Below are 22,156 nucleotides of genomic sequence, written 5' to 3'. Positions count from 1 at the left end.
CCCCTTTCTTGGGGAGTTTCGGATGCCAACACTTTTAGTACAGTTTTCTTGATGTGAGCTCCTTTTTATTCTTTAACAAGAGCCATTCTATGAATATAGATTCTGCACAAGGTGAATTATCCTGCTGCCGATGTTGTTGTTTTGTGGGACTATGGTTTTCTCCCTTGAGAAAGGCTTATTGTTTGACAAGTTGTTCTTTTTGTTTTAGGTAGATTTACCTTGTTGGGATCCCAAGGGCTCAATTTCAAGTTTGTAGGAACTGAATGAAAATATTTGCCAGATATGTAAAAGAAAACACATGGGAGATAAATGTGTTAATTCCTGTCATAAAAACTGTTGGTACCTTCATACAGTCTCAGAATTTACCCTTATTAACTGAAGGCCATTGACTGTAATTCCCTGTGAATCTTTGCCTGAGGTTTTATTTCTGGACCAGGAAACATGATTGGCCTAAATTAAGTTGACATGGGATTGGGGGCACTGGGGAAGAAATAAAACCAGGAGGAAGCTGATAAAATAATATTTTTTTTAGTACAGTTGACACACGGGTGTCAACTAAGTAATTTGTTTCAGGTGTACAACTTAGTGACTTGACAGGGTTATACGTTATGTTATGTCCACCACAAGTATGGCTTCTATCTGTCCCTTAATAGCACTATTACAATAATTTAGTGAGTTAAGAGATCATGGTGAAATAGGTGGGGTCATAAAATGAGTGATGTGGATAGCCAAGAGGAGCCAAAGTGTGGGACGAGATACTGGAGATTAAGAATCTATAGGTAGAGTCATTTTATATTCTAACAAATATCTAAGATGCAGCCATGAGAGTGGGTGATTGCTTTTATAACACCTTAAGATTCAGTTTCTTTAGTACCCTATCTATAATAACCTAAAGATAAAGTTAGGGGCGCCTGGGTGGCTCAGTCAGTTAAGCATCTGACTTTGGCTCAGGTTATGATCTCACCATTCCTGGTTCCCATGTTCAAGCCCTGCATCGGGCTCTGTAGTGACAGCTCAGAGCCTGCAGCCTCTTTCAGATTCTGCGTGTCCTTCTCTCTCTGCCCCTTCCCCACTCATGTTCTCTCTCTCTCTCTCTCTCTCTCTCTCTCTCTCTCATTCTCTCTCTCTCTCACACACACACACACACACACACACACACGTAAATGAACATTAAAAAAAAGTAAAAGAAAATAAAGATAAAGTCAATTTGTAAATATGGAATTAAAGGAAGTACTTGGCTAAGGAAGTATTGAAAAATGAGTTATATGAAGTGTCTCAGGACGTTAAAATTGGTTAGGCAAAGTTATAAAATTATGACAAAGCCTATCAACAGCAAGATGGTCTAATTCATCATTTAAGAAATTGTACATTGATCAAGAAACAATCATTGATTATTCTTAGGAAACTCATCACTAATCCAAGTTCAATGGATAAAGCATTGTATTTGGAACCAGGAAATCTATAAACTAGATCTCGCTGCTCCAACCCAATAGTAGCTATCAGAAAATCAAGCAACCTTGGTATTCTGATAAAATATTGTGGCTTTAGTGGGACCTAGGACTCTGAAAAAACACCTTTATTTCCCACTTCCTATTTCAAACACAAATACTCATTCAATTGGAAATCTTTTGAAGATAGGGATCAGGTTTTATGCATCTTGATGATGCCTTCTGTCCTGAGCACTGTACCTGACCCATGGTGGGTGCTCATATATGTTTGTTAAATCAAACTGTCAAAGATCATCAGATCAAGATTCACACAGGTCATGGGCTTGGATCCAGATATAGAGAGTGCAACATAAACCTCATGGGATACTGTCAAAACATAGCTCTCATGCTTTGGCATAAGGATTCTTTGGGAAAATGACTTTCTCCACGATCTCATGCCTTCTTTGTAGAAAGGGGAAAACCAGGTGTCCTGACTTCTGTTCCACTGTTTCCAGGAGATGTAAATCACATACATTTCTCAGACAGTGACTTGGACAGTGACTTCTAAAATTAAGATCTGGGAGAGCAACTTCGTTTAAGGATGGTTGGTGATGGAAGCAGTGAGGCGAGATGCACGGATAAGCCAAGATGGCAAATTTATATTCTCTCTTTCTAATCGTCCACCAGGATGGCTAACAAGCAGAAAAACAATCACAAATCAATGATTTTATGTCATGTGTGTCAAAAAAACTAATAATCATGCAGCCTTCTCTACCTGAAAGATAGAGAAGTAGTAGGATATTGCAGTAGTATATCGAGTAGCTATGTCTTTAATACTTGCATTGCGTTAGTCGCTGAACCATTTCTGTTGATGAGCATTTAGGTTGTTTCAAATTTGTTAACGTAAACATCCTTAATACGTAATCGCTTTTTTTTTACATGTAATAGCTTTTAAAATTGAAAAGTAAAAATAAAAGCATCAGTGATAGAGAAATATTGCTATAAAACCCTATGCACATATTTGAACATTTGTCCTGTTATGTCTTTAAACAATATTCTAAAAGTGTGAATGTGGGTCACGGAATATTCACATTTTAAGTCCTCTCTATGAAGATTCTAATACAAGACCCTGCATTCTTATTCCTTCACCATCGCTTCTGATGTTTGTCAATTTGATAGGCTAATTATATTCTTTCTTTGATTGGTTTAGCTTGCTTTTATTTGGTCACCACCAAGGAAATCATCTTTTCATTGTTATTGTTCAGGTTATCATCAGATGTCATCTCCACAGAGATGGCTTCCCTGAGTTTTTATGCAGAGCAGTCCCTCTGGTGTCACCTTCCTCATGTTTTTAATTGCATGTTCATGTTTAGTGTCCTTGAGCATTAGTCATGAGCACTGTTTTAATAGGATTTTGTCATTAGGCCATGTTACCCTCATTAGTGATGGGCTCACGTGGCGGAGGGCTTGCTGTTCGATGTGCTTTCAGCTTATCATTTCATTTTATCCACTGAAACATCTGTAGGAGGAGTACTATTGCTTACACTTTACAGATGAGGAAACTGATGCTCCAAGATATTGGGTGATTTGCCAAAGATCACAGGGCCATAATATAGGGCACATGCAGTTTAACCTGCAGCTTAGAGCATTTCAGTTGCCCAAAGGAGCACAGAGCTGGTAAGTTGAAAACTGCCATTCAAACTCCAGTATGGATCCCTAAGCTAGAATTTAATGCACTCACTGACTAAGCACTATAATTTGCCTACAGATATCTCTTTTCTAGATATCTCCTACTAGGTTTCAGAATCGGGTTCTAATGGCCATTTCCAGGTGTTTCTTTCTCACTTTAAACCACCAGGCTCTATTCAATTAGGATGTTTTACTTAGCTCAATATTTTCACAGGTGAAGAATGGAAAAGAGGCATTAGTTCATTCTACCAAGCACACCTTATTGTAAATGATTTATATGTTGCAGTTACCGTGGTAAGGGAATTTGCAAGTGGACGTACAAAATAGGTCATACATATGGCTTTCTCCTTATTTTTCTGTTTTCTCTTTCACCAACTGCTTCACTTTATTCAAAATAAGCCTGGGAAAAGCTAATGTTGTTGTTTTTTTTTTAAAACTATTAATCATAGAATTAACCTTAGGGGTTGAAACAGAGTATTTTGCAATGATTTTTTCCTAACCAGGGGAAGGCCTCAGGAGCCAGTAAGGCTCAAGTTCCAAACACAAAGAGTATAAATAAAATCAAACATTATCTTCCCCATCAAATATCCATAAATCTCTCAAATCATGCTACCACATTTCTTTTACTTTTCCAATTTTTTTTTCCTATTTCCTCTTAAAACAGTGCCTATAACTTGCCTCAGTTCCTGGCTCTGACCTTTCTTTTCATACAAAGAAAATTCTATTCTATGCGTGTGGTCTCTCCAATTTTATGAGTTATTTCCCTGTCACGATTTCCCTCTCTGACATCTAGAAGAACACTTTACATTCAAATCTTACATCGTTCCTCAATTGTGGCCTTTGTATCACCTCAGGCTCACATGGGAAATCAGTTGGAAAAAGAAACTTCTCTATACTTCCATTGGTCATGTCACTTTTCAAAGTCTTATTGGAGCACTACTTTGAAAAACTGAATGAAACTTTGGAAATCTCAGGCTACTGAATACTTACAGGGTTAAAAAATCCTTATTTTGGGGATTGTAAAGGTCTATGACCTAGAGATGAAGTGTTCTGCTATCCGATACATCCCCCGAGAGTGCCTTTTTCAACCCACCAGGGCCACAAAGAAAGAACAGTATCCTCTAAACCATTTTCTTTCTTTATTCTAGATCTTTATTGCATATTGAATTCTTTTTTTATAACTATTAGGAAATAGTTAAATTCTCCACTCAAATATTATGTAATTATGTACTTCATCCTATGGACTTTCCATGTGAATGGGTGAAAGGGATTTGCATAATAAATCCTGGAAACTGAGTGGAGCAGACCAGTAAAACCACTGAGAACAAAAACATGAACATTTCTCCAACCCTTTCAATGGGATTGCTCTAGTCCTGATACAGCGCACAGTGCTCTGAATCCAAAAAGAGAATCCAAAATCCACATTAAAAATTGTCAACGAGTGATTTCCATGGATCAGTTCTCTGGATCATATGCTTTCCAGAAATGTCATTTGATCTAGTTTATAGTTTAACGTATCCATCATAGGATGAACAGTGTTTCTAGCAAGCCTTCAAAATAACACTTTTTTTGCTCCATAGATACTAAATTCAAAACAATGCAGCCATCCGGGAGTGTCAATAAATCAGTGCCCTAAAATGGACAGTGCCCAAACTGTAATGATTATGGAAGTATATCTCAAATAAACATCTTTATAGCTTTTATATCCAGTTTGGCTCAGTTCTAGTGGGAACTGTGAAGCGGAATCCTAATGGATGCTAAGTATATTAGGTGATGAGTATCTATCTACGTGTTCATCTTTCTACAGTTCAGGAAAATACTGAGAAAAGATCATTCCTAAGCATTTAATGATTGTGCTGCTTTTCACCCCCCTCCCTTTGCCTGTAACTCCAGGGATCACCATCTCATTCCTAACCTTTCACCACCTTTCACAGGATTCAACACTACCACTAGCTTCCATTTAAAACTCCTTTCTGAGCACCTGTGGTTTTTTTTTTTTTTACATGTTTCCTTCATCAATATATGAATATCTAGTTATCCAAAGCATTGCTTAACTTCCAGAGCGTCTACCTTTGTTCCTTTGATTTCTAGTTTTCTATGCTGACCTCTTCAATCCAACACCAGGTGTCCCTGAGTCCTCTTAGAGTAGATCAGCAATGGGAACTCTATTTCTTCCCCTGCTGGTTCTATATTGCCTAAATTGTTTGGCCTTTTGGAAAGGCAATTCTGTAAACCTCATAGCAAGTGAAGCAATAGTCAAGTGCACAGAGAAGCAATTGAATTTGAGAACAATCAACCAAAATACTAAAATACTAGGCAATAAAGCACAGGATCAAGAAAATGAGATTGCCATTTTTATTGCCTCAGTTCCGGTGTGGTTTTACCTCTTCTTGGCTATGCAATCTTGAGTGTATAATTTATTTTCCCGAGAATTTAGTTTCTTTATGCTTAAAATTAAGGGTAGTTATAGGAATTATCTTACAGCTTAATGGTGAGATAGAGGAAACCCCTGTGAAGATTTTAACAGCTTCTGGTACATAATACACCCTCATTGTTTTCATTAATCATGGTAGTATTTGAAATTCATGGAAAATTTGGGAAATGGTAAATTTATCTTCACCAGCATCTTCAACCGAAAATCTGTTAAGTAGCTCTCTGCAATGCAAATAATAAAGAGAAAATAGACTTGGCCCGTGTTTTTGTCATAGAAGTTTTCTTGTGAGGGCAGAGGATCAGTTGATATTCATTCAAGATTTCTTTTTTTGTGTCACATGTATCTTAAGCTGCCAAAGTCAGAGCAGGGAACACATAAAATGTGTCTGCATATTAAGTTGATTCACTAACACTAAATTCATGCCCTGACCTCTTCAGGGATCTTGGAATTTCAACACATGCGACTGAGAAAAGAACAGGTTGGCATTTCAAAAGTGTTTATGTTTGCCAGTTTTCAGCCATATTTTGAATCCCATGGTATCTCCAGCATTGTCTGCAGGAACCAAATGCGGTATAGATAAGTATTCAGGTTATCTATTTGGTAGGCAAACATGAGGCCAGTGGTGCTTTATTAGGGATACAGTCATTGGCATGGAATACTAATAATTATATAATCACTAACAGAAGCGGCAATTCAGGCTTGCCTATGCCTAGATAGTATGTATTCTTGTTAGTACTACTCCCACCTCTCAAAACAAAGCATATTCTCCGAAACAACATCCCTTAACGCTATGCCCTAAAAGAAAATTTAAAAGGAGTGAAGATAGAATTTCTTCCAGTTAAATCAGAGCTGTTACAACAATGATACCTTAGGTTGTGGAGATTTGAAATTGGCTCTATTAAAATAGTGCCAGTCTATGCTAAACAATGAGACCATCTTTTTTGCTGTCTTGAAATATCTCAGAACCCTTATCTGTTTTTCATAGAGATGGTCACATACATAAGCATTATCAAAAAGTGTAAGATGGCATCAATTTACAGGTGGGCAAAACTTTCTTCATCCTTTGAAGATGTGAATGCTTTTAGGACATATTTGTCCACATCCATCCTGATGGAGTGGACCTTTTCCGTTCCAATATCACTTTTTTCTTTAAGTTGAATCCAGTTCGTTGATCTCTACGTTACGACTCCCACATTTGATTAGCTGCCCATTTTTCAAGACTACTAAAATTGGGTTGTTAAAACTTCTAGAAGATGCCTCTCATTGTCAAGTTAGTCACTGAAAACAGCATCATGATTATCATGTTCAGGGGAGATAAAAAGAAGTCATTTGCCCTTGTCACAAAGAGAACTTACAATGACCCCAGCATCCATCCCCAAATAACCCCAAACACCTCATGTTAATTGAGGAGCCCTCTGAGTGAAGACTGGGAGGTCACAGCCTTGTTGCTTCCTGTTTGTAAATACACAGAATAGACTCTAATTAGACTCTAGAGGAAACGTTGCCCAGGGACTCTATTCGGAAGGCATAGAGGTGCTTCAACAATTCAAGTCTGTGCAGAAAGAGGTTGGCACTGTTGTGCTGTGTGATATGCTTATTTTTATTTCCTTCCTATGCTTCACCAAATAAATGATACTCTAATAAAGGAAGACAGACGGAAGGGTGATTTCAGTTACATGTCTCAGGGACAAATGAGATAAATTGCTTTAGCGTGGCGCACCTGTTGCTTTGTGCATGATAAACAAATTGCTGTCATTGAAGCGCATTCGCTTGCATGGTGATTGAGTGAACAAGATTGGGTGCGGTATTTGCTTTTGTCTAAAATTTTCCCCTTTGTAATGATACTTAATCATTTGGGCAGATAATATGTCAGGGGACATTCAATTACCACGCCGGAAGGTTGACGAGGGTCCCTAAGCAAAAACCAGAAAATATTCTTCAAGCTACTTTTTTGTTTTCATTCTGCTAATTAAAGAGAATTATAATAATCTTCTGCTAGCATGCATAAAACCCACTAAAGTTGAGTGAGTTAAACTTCTCCTGTAATTATATGTACTTCAAAGACCAATACCTCCCTAGTAATAAGCGGTTTTGTGACTCCATGCTTCAAGGTACAGAAAAAGGAATGAATACATTTCCATTCCTTGTGACACTATTAAGTATGGGATTAAAAAAAAAGAATGTTGTTTCACGTGGCCACACTTCATTGCACCAATGCAACTGGAAATCCTCTAACAATTGTTTGCCCGCCACATATATAGCATACTGCTTTATTACATATATGCATATGGCTTCCAGCAGAAGACAAAAACACTTAAATACATATTTTAAAAGTCTGCTCAGAACTCGCCGTTAAAGCTCAATGTTTGTTTGCTTTTCCAGATACTTCAAGAGTGTCGAGTTTTTAAGTGATTCATCTGATGTATTTTGATCTCTCCAAAGCATTAATAACAAAATTACAAGCTTAATCTTATGTATTTGGATCTTGCTAATTAAGAAATTATAAAAATTCAGATAGGCTAGGCTAAGATTTACCTTTGTGCTGTATGTGGAGGGGACATTTTTCAGTGGCAGGAGGGACAAAGATGTCAGAGAGATGTGTGATCTCTCCTTCACAAAGACTTCTTAGCTTTCAGCGTTGGTGTTGGGGTGCCTGGGTGGCTCACTAGGTTAAGCGTCAGACTCTTGATTTAGGCTCAAGTAGTGATCTCACGGTTTGTGGGTTCAAGCCCCACACTGGGCTCTGCATGAATGGGTGCAGAGCCTGCTTGGGATTCTGTCTCTCCTTCTCTTGGTCCCTCATCTGCTTGTGCTCTCTCTCTTTCTCTCTCTCAAAATAAATAAGTAAACTTAAAAAAAAAAAGTTTGTGTTAATAACATGTTTTGACATGCCAACAGCGAATGTAGTCTTAAAATTATTCATATCTAAAGCAGGTCTTGCTGAATACACTTTTGGCAATTACTGCTTATATGTAATTTTGTAGGATTAGAAATTATTGCATATTTTGAAAATGACAGAAATATAAAAACACACACTATTTAAAACACGCAGATATCAGCAACTCCAGCTGGGATTTTATCCCAAATATTACTTTAATCAGAAGTAAATTTTGTGGTGCTTGGGTGGTTCAGTCGGTTAAGCGTCCGACTCCAGCTCAGGTCATGATCTCACAGTTCGTGGGTTCGAGCCCCGCTTTGGGCTCTGTGCTGACAGCTCAGAGCCTGGAGCCTGCTTCGGATTCTCTGTCTTCCTCTCTCTCTGCCCCTCTTCCATTTGTGCTCTCTCTCTCTCCTTCTCTCAAAAACAAACAAACAAACAAACAAACAAAGAAGTAACATTTAATTTTATGGTCCAGGCTGAACTATCTTCATCCAGGAGATTGTAAGGATTATGGGGACACTTACTGCCAGAAAAAAATCAGATGGCCTGAATTCAAATCCTGCCTCTGACATTAGCTAGCAATTTAACACTAAGAATATTAGTCTGTCTGAACCCCACCTTCCTCATTTCTAAAGATAATTATAATACCTAATCCATAACCTTATCATGAAGATCACTTGAATTAACATAGGGGCAGCCTTAGAAAAATAATTGAAACATAAGAATACATGTGTTTGCTATTGTCATTAAGTATTAGGAGTAAGTACTGTGGAGGGGGGTGGGAAGAGGACATGAGAGAGCAAGAGGGAAGGAGGACGGGCAGGAGGAAGGGAAGGAAAGAGACACCAGCATCATTTGCCGTCATGATATTAGTGAAAGCATAGAGCAGGACTCATGCCAGGATCAATATGCTTTGTTGGAATTTGTCTGAATTTTCCATTTCACTTTACTTTTAAAGACTTTGTCCAGGTTTCCATCAGGTGTCTTAAATGTCCAAGGATAGCAAATTAAAAGGGTCTGCTGGATTCTGTTTCTTAATGGAGTGTGTTTATTAAATCAGAGCAAAGGTTCGTGACACGAATAGTGCTGTCGTATGTAAATGGATTACAGCTCGGATCAACCCTCAGAAAATATATCTAATTTACGGGAAGTCTTTGTGTGAGTGTGTGGCTGTGTGGGTGTGTGGCTCGGAGGGCCCATCTCCCTCCGATTCTTTCTGAGGAAAACAAAGGTTGCATCTGGGAGACACCCAGCAGGGGTGTGGGGTATGCCTGGATGGAACCTGCAACCTTACACTTAGCAAACATCTCCTATTCAACTAAACTAGCTGGCCACAAGTAGTAGCATAGTAATCTGACTCGCTATATCTTGTATCTTCTGCCGTTAAACCCCAGCAGTGAAAACAATTTAACAGTCAATTGCTAACCTCAACATATAAAGCACAGTCTGTAATAATAGACGTATTATTCGTTGTCCCATTGGAATTTGGATCACATGGCATACACACAGTCAGTAAAGCATTACTAAACGAACAGAAAAGAGTGTAAGTTGTTGTTTAATATAGGTCACTCTATGTTCATAATCCTACTGCATGGCAATAGAGAGGCAGATACATAGAGAAATTAAATGGAAAACTCTCAATATAAGCACGATTTGTGGTTCTGCTTCTTTTTGCATAGAAATTATGTCCAGTGTGGGGTGCCTGAGTGTCTCAGTCAATTAAGCATCTGACTTCGGCTCAGGTCATGATCTCACAACTCACGAGTTTGAGCCCCGCGTCGGGCTCGGTGCTGACAGCTCGGAGCCCGGAGCCTGCTTTGGATTCTGTGTCTCCCTCTCTCTCTGTCCCTCCCTTGCTCATGCTCTGCCTCTCTCTCTCTCTCTCTCTCCCTCAAAAATAAATAAACGTTTAAAAAACTTTTTTAAGAAAAGAAATTATGTCCAGTGCCAGAAGTTTAAATGCTAAAGCCTCCAGATAAAAATGTGTGGTCTTAATATTTACAGAAATATGTCCAGGGGAGTGCAATATTCCTCACGCTCCTCTACGAACAATTTCAACCAGAAACTACATATAAAAAATGAAGACAAATATATTTTTAAAAATAAAGAAAATGAAGAAAAATTCATTAATAGGAGCTGTTTTTCTTTCCTTCTGCTATCTCTTCTGTACATTTTAAAAGAATTCTCCACCTCCTATGCGGATACATGAGACTCAATAAATATTATAGCTTATAACTTTATGTAACCATCGTCTCAATATTTAAAATGAATGAATATTATCCATCTAATGGTTTTCTTTTTTATTATTATTCTTTACCCAAGCATAAGAAACACACAGGCTGTGATGTTGAATCTTTTTTGAAGGTTCTGAGACATTCAGATGGGTGAGAAGAAAGCCCACTCACCTAGCAATATAACTCGTAACTGGCAACACACTTATAATCAACCTGACGTTAGTTTCCATCACAGGAAAATAAATAACCAACCAAACAAAAACACCCACTTGGCCTTACCTCTTCCATATAATTTTTATTTTTCTTCTTCTCTGCCAGTATAGAATCATCAACAAGTTAAGAGTTGGGAATGTGTAAAAATGGTTCAAAGCTCATCTAACCAGGAAGTTTATGTATGCCCCTGAAGTATGCCTTTAATCTAGGCTTATTTAAGTTTCTGATGATACAAATACTTCTGCAAAGAAAATAGGCAAAGGTGGGGTGCCTGGGTGGCTCAGTCGGCTAAGGGTCTGATTTCAGCTCAGGTCATGACGTCAAGGTTCGTGGGTTTGAGCCCCACTTCGGGCTCTGTGTTGACAGCGTGGGGCCTGGAGCCTGCTTCAGATTCTGTATCTCCCTCTCTCTGCCCCTCCCCTGCTCATACTCTGTCTCTCTCTCTCTCTCTCTCTCTCTCTCTTTCTCTCTCTCTCTCTCAAAAATAAATACACATTAAAAAACTTTCAAAAAAGAAAATAAGCAAAGCAACATGCCATTTTGATTGCAGAAATTAGAAAACTTTAGTAAGAATCCTTTATCTAGTCTCGGCAAATCTCCATATCTAAGAATTTGAAGGACAAAACACAGTCACTTGGCCAAGAAAAGAAGTCAGATTACTATTTTGCTATCACTAAATAATACCAATGGCATAACAAGTGTTGCCTGAATAAGCTCCTAGACTAGCTATTGCATTTAATATGGTCCACTATTCTGCAAACTTCACATAACCATCAGAGAGCTGTGTAGACACAATTTAGGTCTTAGTTTTATTTTTTGGCAAGTTCTTTTCTCCCAGATTTTTATTCTTAGAAAAATAAGTGAATACAAAAAATGATTCTACAAAATCGGCTTGGAATTCAAGACAAAGGGGTTTGAGATGGATGGATGAGTGTAATTTTTTAACACCAGTAATTTCCTGGACTAGCACCCTTCAGGGAAAATGCATGACATGGCTGACAAAGAACATTAATGATCCTCCTCTCCCCCCAAAGGATAGAGGAACATAACTAGCGGATTTATTTTACTGTGTTCTGCTATCTTACTGGCTGCTTGCTGTTTCAAGTCACCTCTCTATTGTTATTATCAAGCTCTAAAATAATGAGTAATAGCTCTTTATCTAATGCTTTCCCACTGGGGTGATGAGGAGTTTAGTTCCAACCCATAGATCCTGCTGGATAATGGTTTTCTTGGATACCAGGTTAAATTTTGCATAATTGGGTAACAAGCTACTTCTCAAGGCATTAAATCAATTAATTCTCTGTTTCACTTAGAGCCTGAGTCACCATGCACCCTATTGACTCATCCTGTACTAAGGGTTCTGCTGGAAGAAATGGATACTGGCCAAAAGAACATATTTCCTGGAAAAGGATGGTATCTCTGTGGTTTTCCAAAGATCAGGGCAGAACACGTGACTCTGGGTTTGATAATTATTGACTTCAGAACAAAATGCTGTTTTGTTTTGTTATTATGATGCGGATTTTTAAAAGATTGGGTCAAATTTTGGGTCTCAACCTTTGGGTCACAGATAAACAAGAGTTCTGCCTTGAAAGGTACCCAGAGTGTACCATGAATAGATAATGCCTCTCCAAGAAGCCATAGTTTAGAGGTCTCTTGGGCAATGTCAAAATTGGACACATTTGGCATGAGCAGATAGATGGACATGCAAACCATCAAGCTACAAAAAAAAAAAAAAAGGAAGAAAAGAAAAGGCTAATGAGCATAGATTTCTGGATCCATGGTGGACATTTAGCTTCTGGTTTTTGAGGACAGCTTCCTAGGAAGTTATAGTAAATGCAGTTGCAACCAGCAAAACAATTTTCCCTTCTAGATGAGGCTGAACGAAAGCAATATACCCAAACTTGTCTGCATGTACATTGGTAGCACGTGGGGAACCTTGCATAATACCAATGCCTGAGTCCCACCTCCAGAGATTCTGTGACAGTCCAGAGGGCAATGTGGGCATCAGGAGGTTTAAAGTCTTCCCCATGTGATTCCAATATGCAGAAGGATAAGAACTTCTTAACTAAAGTGAGGTGGGGGCAGACAGAGTACGGCAAGTAGAGAGAAAATAGGTTGAGAAACTCAGGTTTCAGAAAAACATTTTTAATTAAAAATGGCAAAAGAACCTGGAAACAAGCCTCATGTCTTCTGATACCAAGAGGACTAATCAACTGCTATAGTCCCACCATATCTTGTTATTCAGTGTTGAAAAAAAATGACTAAGTTCCAATTCTCCGTATCTGCATTGGTGAATCTTACAAACAGAACATTGACTGGAAACCTACAAACTGCAGGAGAAAATATTTAACGTGATATTTCAATACAAAACGAAAAATGCAGAACACCTATTTCAGGGAAACAAACATTTATTTTCAGGCTATAAAGAAAAGTCAGGGATCAATGAATACAAAATCCCAGGGTAGCGGTTACCTTTCAGAGAAGGATACTCAAGGGTTTCAAAGCTCTTGGTAATATTCTGTTTCTTCTGCTAAGTCGTAGGCATAATTTTTGAAAAGGAAATTCCTCTGTAAAACTTGCTATAATTCCTTTGTGATTGCTTTAATCTACTTTTCTTTAAGCGCTTCATGACTCACTAAAAGTAGGAGTTCCCAAAATGAAGATGTGTTAATGCAGTTTGAATGTGTGACCTTAAACAAGGGGAAGAATTTCAAGATGTTATAAAAGGTGAGGGAATATGAATTAAAAAGCAGCTCTCAGGAATTCATAGAGTACTCTCCTCTTAAATTATTAGGTGCAGGATGAAGATAGAAAGACAGAGACAGAAGAAAGGGAGGGATAGAAGGAGAGCGACTGATATTCCCTCCCTCAGGCTGAAAATGAAAATACAGGTTTCAGCTCTTGAATGATTGAATGTAGTCTTTGGGCTTTGTAGGTAAGAGCTAGAAGGTGTGGGTATAGACTTAATCTCTTTATGACTTAGATTTTCTTATATTTAAATGGCAGGGTGCCTGGGTGGCTCAGGTGGTGAATGTTCGACTTTGGCTGGAGATTCATGAGTTCGAGCTGCACACTGGGCTAGCTGCTGTCAGCACGGAGCCCGCTTCGGATCCTGTGTCCCCTCCCCTGTTCACGCTCTCCCCAAAATAAATAAACATTAAAAAAATAATAAAATGGCAATAGTAATGGTAGAACATGGAAAGCACTTAGAGTGACAGACACAGATAAATACTCGTAAATGTCACTCTTTTTGTTTTTTGTTATTCAATTGTCATTTGGCCCCTTAGCTTCCTGCTCTTGTATCTTTGGTTTCTCCCAAGCCTACCTGGATGCTAACCTGAGAATCTCTTAGTTTTGCTGTGAACCTTTTACTGAATATGTTTCATGAGTGATGGAGGAGGATTTTCCATTGCGTACCTCAAAGCAACAACTTAAACGTTGTTGGTGACCTATGTTGCCCCAGTAAGCCTCTTTGATGATTCTGTTACAGTGGGCTTGCCCAAATCACTCTGTCTTCTCTCTTTTCTGGTGTGCAGGAAAGGTCTTCTGTTACACAGGATAACTCATTCGATTCTAATGCCTACCGTGAAATGTACCGAGAAAATTAAAGCATTGCTTTCTACAGAGTGGCTGTTCAATGTGGCCCTTAGGCTAGCAGCATGGACATTACCTGGGGGCCCTGTAGAAACAAGCGTTCTGGGCTCTACCACGGCCATACCGTATCTAATCGGTTTTTTCGTTGTTGTTGCTTTGTTTTGTTTATGAATATACTTTCTTGTCAAATTGGCATTATGCCAAACCAAATTTGTTTTAAGAAACCCCTGGGTATTGGCTATGCACTGTAAAGTTTGAGAAGCAAGGCTCTGCACCACAGAATACGGCAGCCATGCAAGCAGACAAAAGATCACCACTCCCTTGACTGTTTCTCACCTGTTTTCTTTATTGTACTTTAATTTTTTTGAAAATTTATTTTGAGAGAGACAGAGAGAGTGCATGCAGGAGCAGGGGAGCGGCAGAGAGAGAGGGATAGACAGAATCCCAAGCAGGCTCCATGCTGTCAGCACAGAGCCTGACGCAGGGCTTGATCCCATGAACCACGAGATGATGACCTGAGCAGAAATCAAGAGTTGGAAGCTTAATAGACTGAGCCACCCAGGCGCCCCCATTTTTGTACTTTAATGTACAATTGCTGTCTTCATCACAGCTCCAGACAACTTATCAAAACACATTTTCTAAACAAACATAATATTTTTCCCAAGAGGAATTCTGAAAAACAGATTTCTCTCTGCCAGTTATCATCATCATTTGAAGCCTGTTGTAGAACCTGCAGTACTAAATAAAATAATTACTGGCCATTAATTTTTCTTCTTCCTCTCTCTTGCTCATTGACCCACTGTTATGATGCCAGCAAAGCTAGATAGACAATCTTTACATTTAGAAGCAGTTCAGAGCGGTAAGTTCAATTTGGTTCCCAAAGTTATGAGACATCTTGGCTTGATAATCTTGATGGAAATGACCAAAGTTGGAGCTGCGTACAGTATAGATTATTAGTAGAGAAAACATGTGAAAAATTATATCTCTAATACCTTCTGTGTAGAGAATCCTGTTCAGAATGATTGTAAAACAGCTGCTATTTTTCAAGAATGCTGATTTTTGAAGATTCTAAGTCAATAAATATCACCATATCATGTCCGATGAAGTTTTATCCCTGATTAATCTCACCCTTTTGCTGGCTGTTATCTGTCTTATTTCACCTTCTGTCATCACGTTTTCAGCAATAAAAAGATTACTAGTACCTAACCAAGAGCCAGTAAGGTATTCCTCATTGTGCTCGGGTATTAAGTGAAAAATAAATTTTAAAGTTGATTGAAAAACCATAAAAATAGTTCATGTCTATTTAAAAAAAGGTATCTACTTTCCTCCTATTTTATCTAAGTTCTTGAGATATTTTTTTGCCTTCCACTGGTTCTGAAAATTATAGGGTAGTAAATGTTTCTAGATAGACCCAATTCCTCAGCTGCATTCTCATTCTTGCGTTGCCTATTTTTACGATGATGAACCTCTATTGCATCAAGATTGGGTTTTGCTTCTACATATTGAATTTTGATACCCGGTTATTCTTATGTGACACTCTTTCTTGAAGAGATCGTCCAAACTGCTCTTCCATGATTTTCCACATTAAGAACGATGTGACCCTGAGGCCCCAGAATATTATTTTCAGTTGGGGGAAAGGAATTGCTTCTTTCCTCCTAGTCATACAAAATAAGGAGCTTGTTAGGTTTTTTTTTCTCTTTTTCACTTATTCCAAAACATAGAAGCTTAGTATATACTATGTCCATGGCCCTATACGTGAACTACAAAAATCAATTTTTGCATGTTTCCCATCCAGTCCGATTCATTGCTGGCTGACGCTTCTCCTCAAGAAGGGTAGAGAGCATGTGTGGCTTGAAGGTTTTCACCTTGCTCTACAGCTGTTTTAATCTCTGGATGTTCTTTTTTTCCACCAACAAGACCATGGCATGCTGGTGGGAGGTGTATAAGGAAGGGGGTGAGGAGGTTATGTTGGCAGCTTGTAAAGCCCTTGCTATCCTGGGACTTAACATCTCCTAAATAAAGTGGGCTTTCAGCTCAAGCCTTATTTAAAAAGGAAAAAAAAATTCTTCTGCAGATGAAACATGCCAGATGGAAACAACTCTACTGACTTGCTCCAAACAGGCCTGCAGCTGTTACTTCTTCCATAACTTTTTCCAGTGAAATTTTTAGGCTTCACCTGTTGATGGGCACAACAGAATTTTTCTTCCCTCCCCTCCCCTAGCCTCCCCCTCTCCCCGACTTCCCCTTAAAAGAAGAGCAGCCTGAACACTTAGAAAGCACAGCTCAGAGTGAGAACTCATATCCACTGTAGATAGAAAAGGGGGTGCTGCCCATGGAGCTGGAAGATGGTGGTTACTCCCAGCTCTTGGTCCATTGGACCTACTCCTGGAGGGACAAGGCAAGCAGCAGAAAGGCAGACACCCTGTCCCTGCTGGCTGTTTCTCTGCACTGCTCTTGAACAACTGTTATTCAGAGCTAAGCTGAGGCTTGCCCAGGAGCTAGGTAATCACCACCATTTGGGTATAACGGAAATATGGAACTTCAGGTTGTGACAAACCAGTGAAACACAAAGCTAGGGATCGTATCCCAGCTATAAAGGTCAAATTCTCTTCAACTGAAATGGACTTTAAGAGAGAAAGAAGGGAAGGAGAAGATTTTTCAGCAAGAGGAAAAAGTACTTCCTTTCTGGCTGACACAGATAGTTGCAGCCTTTGGCTTACATCATTTGGGTTGTTTGTTTTTTTGTAAGATAATTACATCTATGGACACACAGAGTTTGACATTCAAAAGTGATCACCCATGACAGCTCCCAACATCTGCTAGCAACGAAGAGAAGATGTCATTGAAAGCTGAAGACTTGATACATAATACATTGAAAACTAGCGATATAATAAGGTGAATTAAAACTAAATCAAATATTGGATACAAGTTACATAACATTTCACATGTTCTGCATGTAGCCTACAATTCTCTGAAGTTTTTCATGATAAATCCCACCTAGGTTTCTCTGGTAACTCATTTTGTTTGAGTTGAGATGTATTTTTTTTTCAACTGTGCGATGCTTCCCAAATCTGCCAGTCCTGCCCCCGAGTCCTCCTCCCTTGGTGGGAGACCTCACCTGCTACTTCCCAAAGTAGAAGCTGTAAGATGGAAACCTCTCGTCTCTGTTCCATCTACTGTATAAATTTGAATACATTGTATCTGCTATCTGCCATCCCCGTTCCATTCTTCCCTCTGACAAATGGAAGGGAAGAAGTGGGCTCTGGGCTCTGGGTTCACTTATGCCTGGTGTACCCTTCACCTCCCATCTTCCATGAACCTCACTACCAACTTTCTGTTCCCTCGGTTGTATGATGAATTTCCTGTGTCAACTGATTCATTTCCATTTGCTTTTATAATTCATCAGTTTTCTATTATTAAAACCAACAACAAAAGCTTTCAACCTAGCATCACCTTCCACCTACCCACCTGGTTTCTTTTTGGAGTTTGGGGTTGGGCATCTTAACCAATTTGTGTATGTGTGTCTCTCTAGATATGTGCATATGTGTATGTATGTATATATTTTTTACAAGGGACATTAAATGTCTTGGTCACTCTCTACTTTTTACAAAGAGCTCCTCAAGGGGGAAAGGATGAGTTTAGAAGAAGTAACCAATCATGCTAGGTCATTACTAAATAGAAATATATAAACTATGCTTCAGAGAGAAAGCACATAGCAGGAAGAAATGCTTTCAGGTCCCAGAATATTCAAAAGGTAAGGACAGGCAATGTTTTATAATGCCCATGCCGGTAATATTGGTTGTCAACAGGCTCTGGGGATGAACACTGTGGATACATCCCCAGATGCCTGACTTCAGGAATCCATGAGGGTAACTTTTCTCTAGCCAAATGGACTGTACAGTGAGAGAAAGCCTTCCTTCCAGTTTGCTTTGAAGTATGTTTCATGGGCTTGAGTATACACAGACAAATGTGGAGCACCAGATATTTGTAGCACAGATCTAAAAATGCCTGCTCATGGGAGGAAACAAGTGCTGGATCCCCAGGGAGACAACACCCAGAAAGACAGCTCAGAGGGAAAGTGGAGAAAGGTAAACTCAGTAGAAACCTGTTCCCCTGCCAACCAGCATTGTAGGCTTGGGTGAGTTTCTGAAACAATCCACACTTCAGTGTTCATATTCATAAGACAGGGTTGATAATAACCGTAGTACCGTGATGATTAATTTTATATGTTAAGCTGACTGGGCTAAAGGATGCCCGGATAGCTGGAAAACATTATTTCTGGGTATGTCAGGGAGAGTATTTCCAGAAGAGATTAGCCTTCAAATTAGTAAATTGAATAAAGCAGATGGCCTTCCCCAATGTAGGTGGGCATCATCAATCCCTCAAGGGCCTGAACAGAACAAAAAGACAAGGGAAAGGCAAATTCTCTATCTTTTGGAGCTGGAACACCCATCTCTTCTGCCCTTAGACAGGATTCCCTGGTTCTTGGGCCTTCAGACTCTGACAAGAGGAATTACACCAGCAACCCCCCCAACCTGTCCCCCAATTCTCAAGACTTTAGCTTGAATTATATCACCGGCTTTCCTAGTTCTCTAGCTTACAAACTGCCTATATTTGGTCTTCTCAACCTTCAAAATTTCATGGGCCAGTCCTTACACCAAATCTCATCTTATATACGTCTATGTATCCTGTTGGTTCTGTTTCTCTGGAGAACCCTAACACAACCACCTTCCTTATAGGATTGCTAGTGAACACACACAAGACACTTCGTGTCTGCCACCCGTTACATCTCAGCTATATTACTTTATAGAACTGCTCTTACTATGCCTAGACTACTTTTCATCACCCTTTCCCACACACATATTATATATAGTGTCATAATTAACAGAAGAATGGGAGATTTCTCCCAGCAGGGTTTAATTTCAACTTGTGAGAAAAAGATAAGTGTCACAGTTGGATGGCATCTTGGTGCATCCTGAACAACCTGAAACTAAGAATTTGTACTGTGTACCTCAAGCTGTACAGCCTCTTCTTTGGCGTTAGATGACGGGCCTCTGAGGAAGTAATGCCATTTGATATATCCTGCACTGACGTCTGCAGATAATCTGAGGCTTCAGATTATCTTGTTTTCTATATTTGATGAGGTTGTAGTTGGCACCATGAAACTTATCTATGAACTCAAAGCATTTTTTTGAGAGAGAGAGAAAGAGAGTGCCTGTGAGGGAGGGGCGGCGAGAGAAGACTACAGAAGATCTGAAGTGGGCTCTGGGCTCACAGCAGTGAGTCCAACGTGGAGCTCGAACTCAGACATGAGATCATGACCTGAGCTGAAGTTGGACACTAAACTGACTTAGTCACCCAGGCGCCCCATGAACTCAGAGCATTATTAAAGTAAGTCAGCATCTGAAGCACTGAAAGAATGGTACCCACTTGAGGTGAAGAGACCCCTACTTTATCCTCATAGCAAAATAAGGCCTCTGATTGACTGGGCATAAGATTATTTTTAATTTTAGATTAGTTTATTTGGGCACTGGTCTATCAGTTATAGACCTTCTATATTTGAGCTTTTAGGTGTCCTTATGAACTTTGATATGAATGGGAGCTGATACCAAAATTTTGGAAAGCTTTATGTGGATGCATTATACGGTGCATTCACTTTCTGACATTTAATTTTATTTTCCATGGTCTCTCTCTAGACAATATGCCTGGGCATAATTTGGAGTGGGGAGAAAATCATTAAGTACTCCTAGAAATCAGTAAGGAAAAGACAGAGAACACAAGAGCAAAATGGGTGAGAGCCTGGAATAGGCACTTCACAAAAGAGGATGTTAAGTGCTGATTACACATGTGAAGAGTGGGGAGCCTGCTTCAGATCCTCTGTCCCCCTCTCTCAGACCCTCCCCCACTTGCACTCTCCCCCAAACAAAATAAATTCTCAGAGCAACTGTGGCTCTCTTGACCTGATAAATAACCACATCACCAATGAGGTAGTGTTGCCCAAATTATCAAACCAGGATCTGATCAAGACTATAAACCCAACCACCAACATTCAGGAAATACAGAAGCATGCAATAAACAAAATCAGGACTATGGAGAAATATAATGACCAAAGATAGGATTTCTTCAACAAATGAATTGAAAGTTAATAAGGAGGAGGGAAGGTTTGTCTTAATAATTTATTAAGCTACACAGTTGTTCTGTGTGGTTTTCGGTGTCAGTATTATGTTCCACAGCAAAAACTCCAACCAGTTCTGTCACTGTGCTTCCTTCTGAGAAGGAAAGGCAATCCACCAAGACCCTTTTCCTCAAAGAGAATGTGAAAATGTAGTCACTGAGTGCAATGTAGTGTTGTAGGTTCTGTAAAGGAAATGGTTCTGGAAATCAGACGGAGGATCCCCTTACTTAGGGACACAGAACATAGATCATCATTACTTACTGTCACCCATTGCCTTAGCTTGGAACACGGTAATAAAATAGCATAGACTGGGTGACTTAAATAACAGATTTATTTTCTCATAGCTCTGGAGGCTAGCAGGTTGAGGTTAGGGTAGAATATGGTTGGTTCTCATGAGAGCTCTCTTCCTGCCTTGCAGACAACTGCCTTCTTTTTTTGTGTCCTCACAAGGTAAAGAGAGAGAGAGAGAGAGAGAGAGAGAGAGAGAGAGAGATTGAGATCTGGTGTCTTCTTCTTCTAAAAGGAGCACTAATCCCATTATGAAGTCCTCACCCCCATGATTTCATTTTATCCTAATTATCTCCCAAAGGTCTCATTTCTAAATAGCATCACACTGTAGATTAGGACTTCAACATATGAATTTGAATTTTCAGTCCATAACACCTGGGTGTAGAGCTTTGGGGGACACTGAGGGACACTTACCAACATATAGTCCCAGTTCTTTTCAAATTCTATCACACTTAGGAAAAATAAAAATTGCCTACCAATTCAGTTATAGTTAATTATAATCTCTCAATGTGGTCAATATGCTAGGTCCAGCAATTCCCTTTTTACCTCTCTTGTTTTCTTAACTGCTTACTTTTAATTTTCTATGGGCTTATGCAAGGACTTTGTTACCTCTCTCTTGTCTATTATAGACATTTTTTTTTTTTCTCTTTCTCAGCAAAATTTGGTGAAGTGATATTTAGGCCAGTAAACTCTTACTACATTTTATTTTTTTTATTTAAAAAAATTTTTTTAATGTTTATTTATTTTTGAGACAGAGAGAGACAGAGCATGAATGGGGGAGGGTCAGAGAGAGAGGGAGACACAGGATCCGAAGCAGGCTCCAGGCTCTGAGCTGTCAGCACAGAGCTGGATGCGGGGCTCAAACTCACGGGCCACGAGATCATGACCTGAGCCGAAGTTGGACGCTCAACTGACTGAGCCACCCAGGCACCCCATTACATTTTAAATGCCAGTGTTCTTGTTACCCCATTCGTGTGAGTTAAGACTCTGAAGTTACTCTAAAATGTATCTTCAGTTAGCACCATGTCAGAATTAGAAATGAGTGCAATGAAGAATTTTATTTATTTAAAAAAATTTTTAATGTTTTATTATTTATTTTTGAGATACAGAGAGAGAGAGAGAGAGACAAAGTGCTAGTGGGGGAGGAGCAGAGAAAGAGGGAGACACAGAATCCAAAGCAGGCTCCAGGCCCTGAGCTGTCAGCACAGTGCCTGACTTGGG

Source organism: Acinonyx jubatus, chromosome E1 (assembly GCF_027475565.1).
Source record: "Acinonyx jubatus isolate Ajub_Pintada_27869175 chromosome E1, VMU_Ajub_asm_v1.0, whole genome shotgun sequence".
In the NCBI taxonomy this organism is placed as follows: domain Eukaryota; kingdom Metazoa; phylum Chordata; class Mammalia; order Carnivora; family Felidae; genus Acinonyx; species Acinonyx jubatus.
This window is presented reverse-complemented; position numbering follows the sequence as displayed.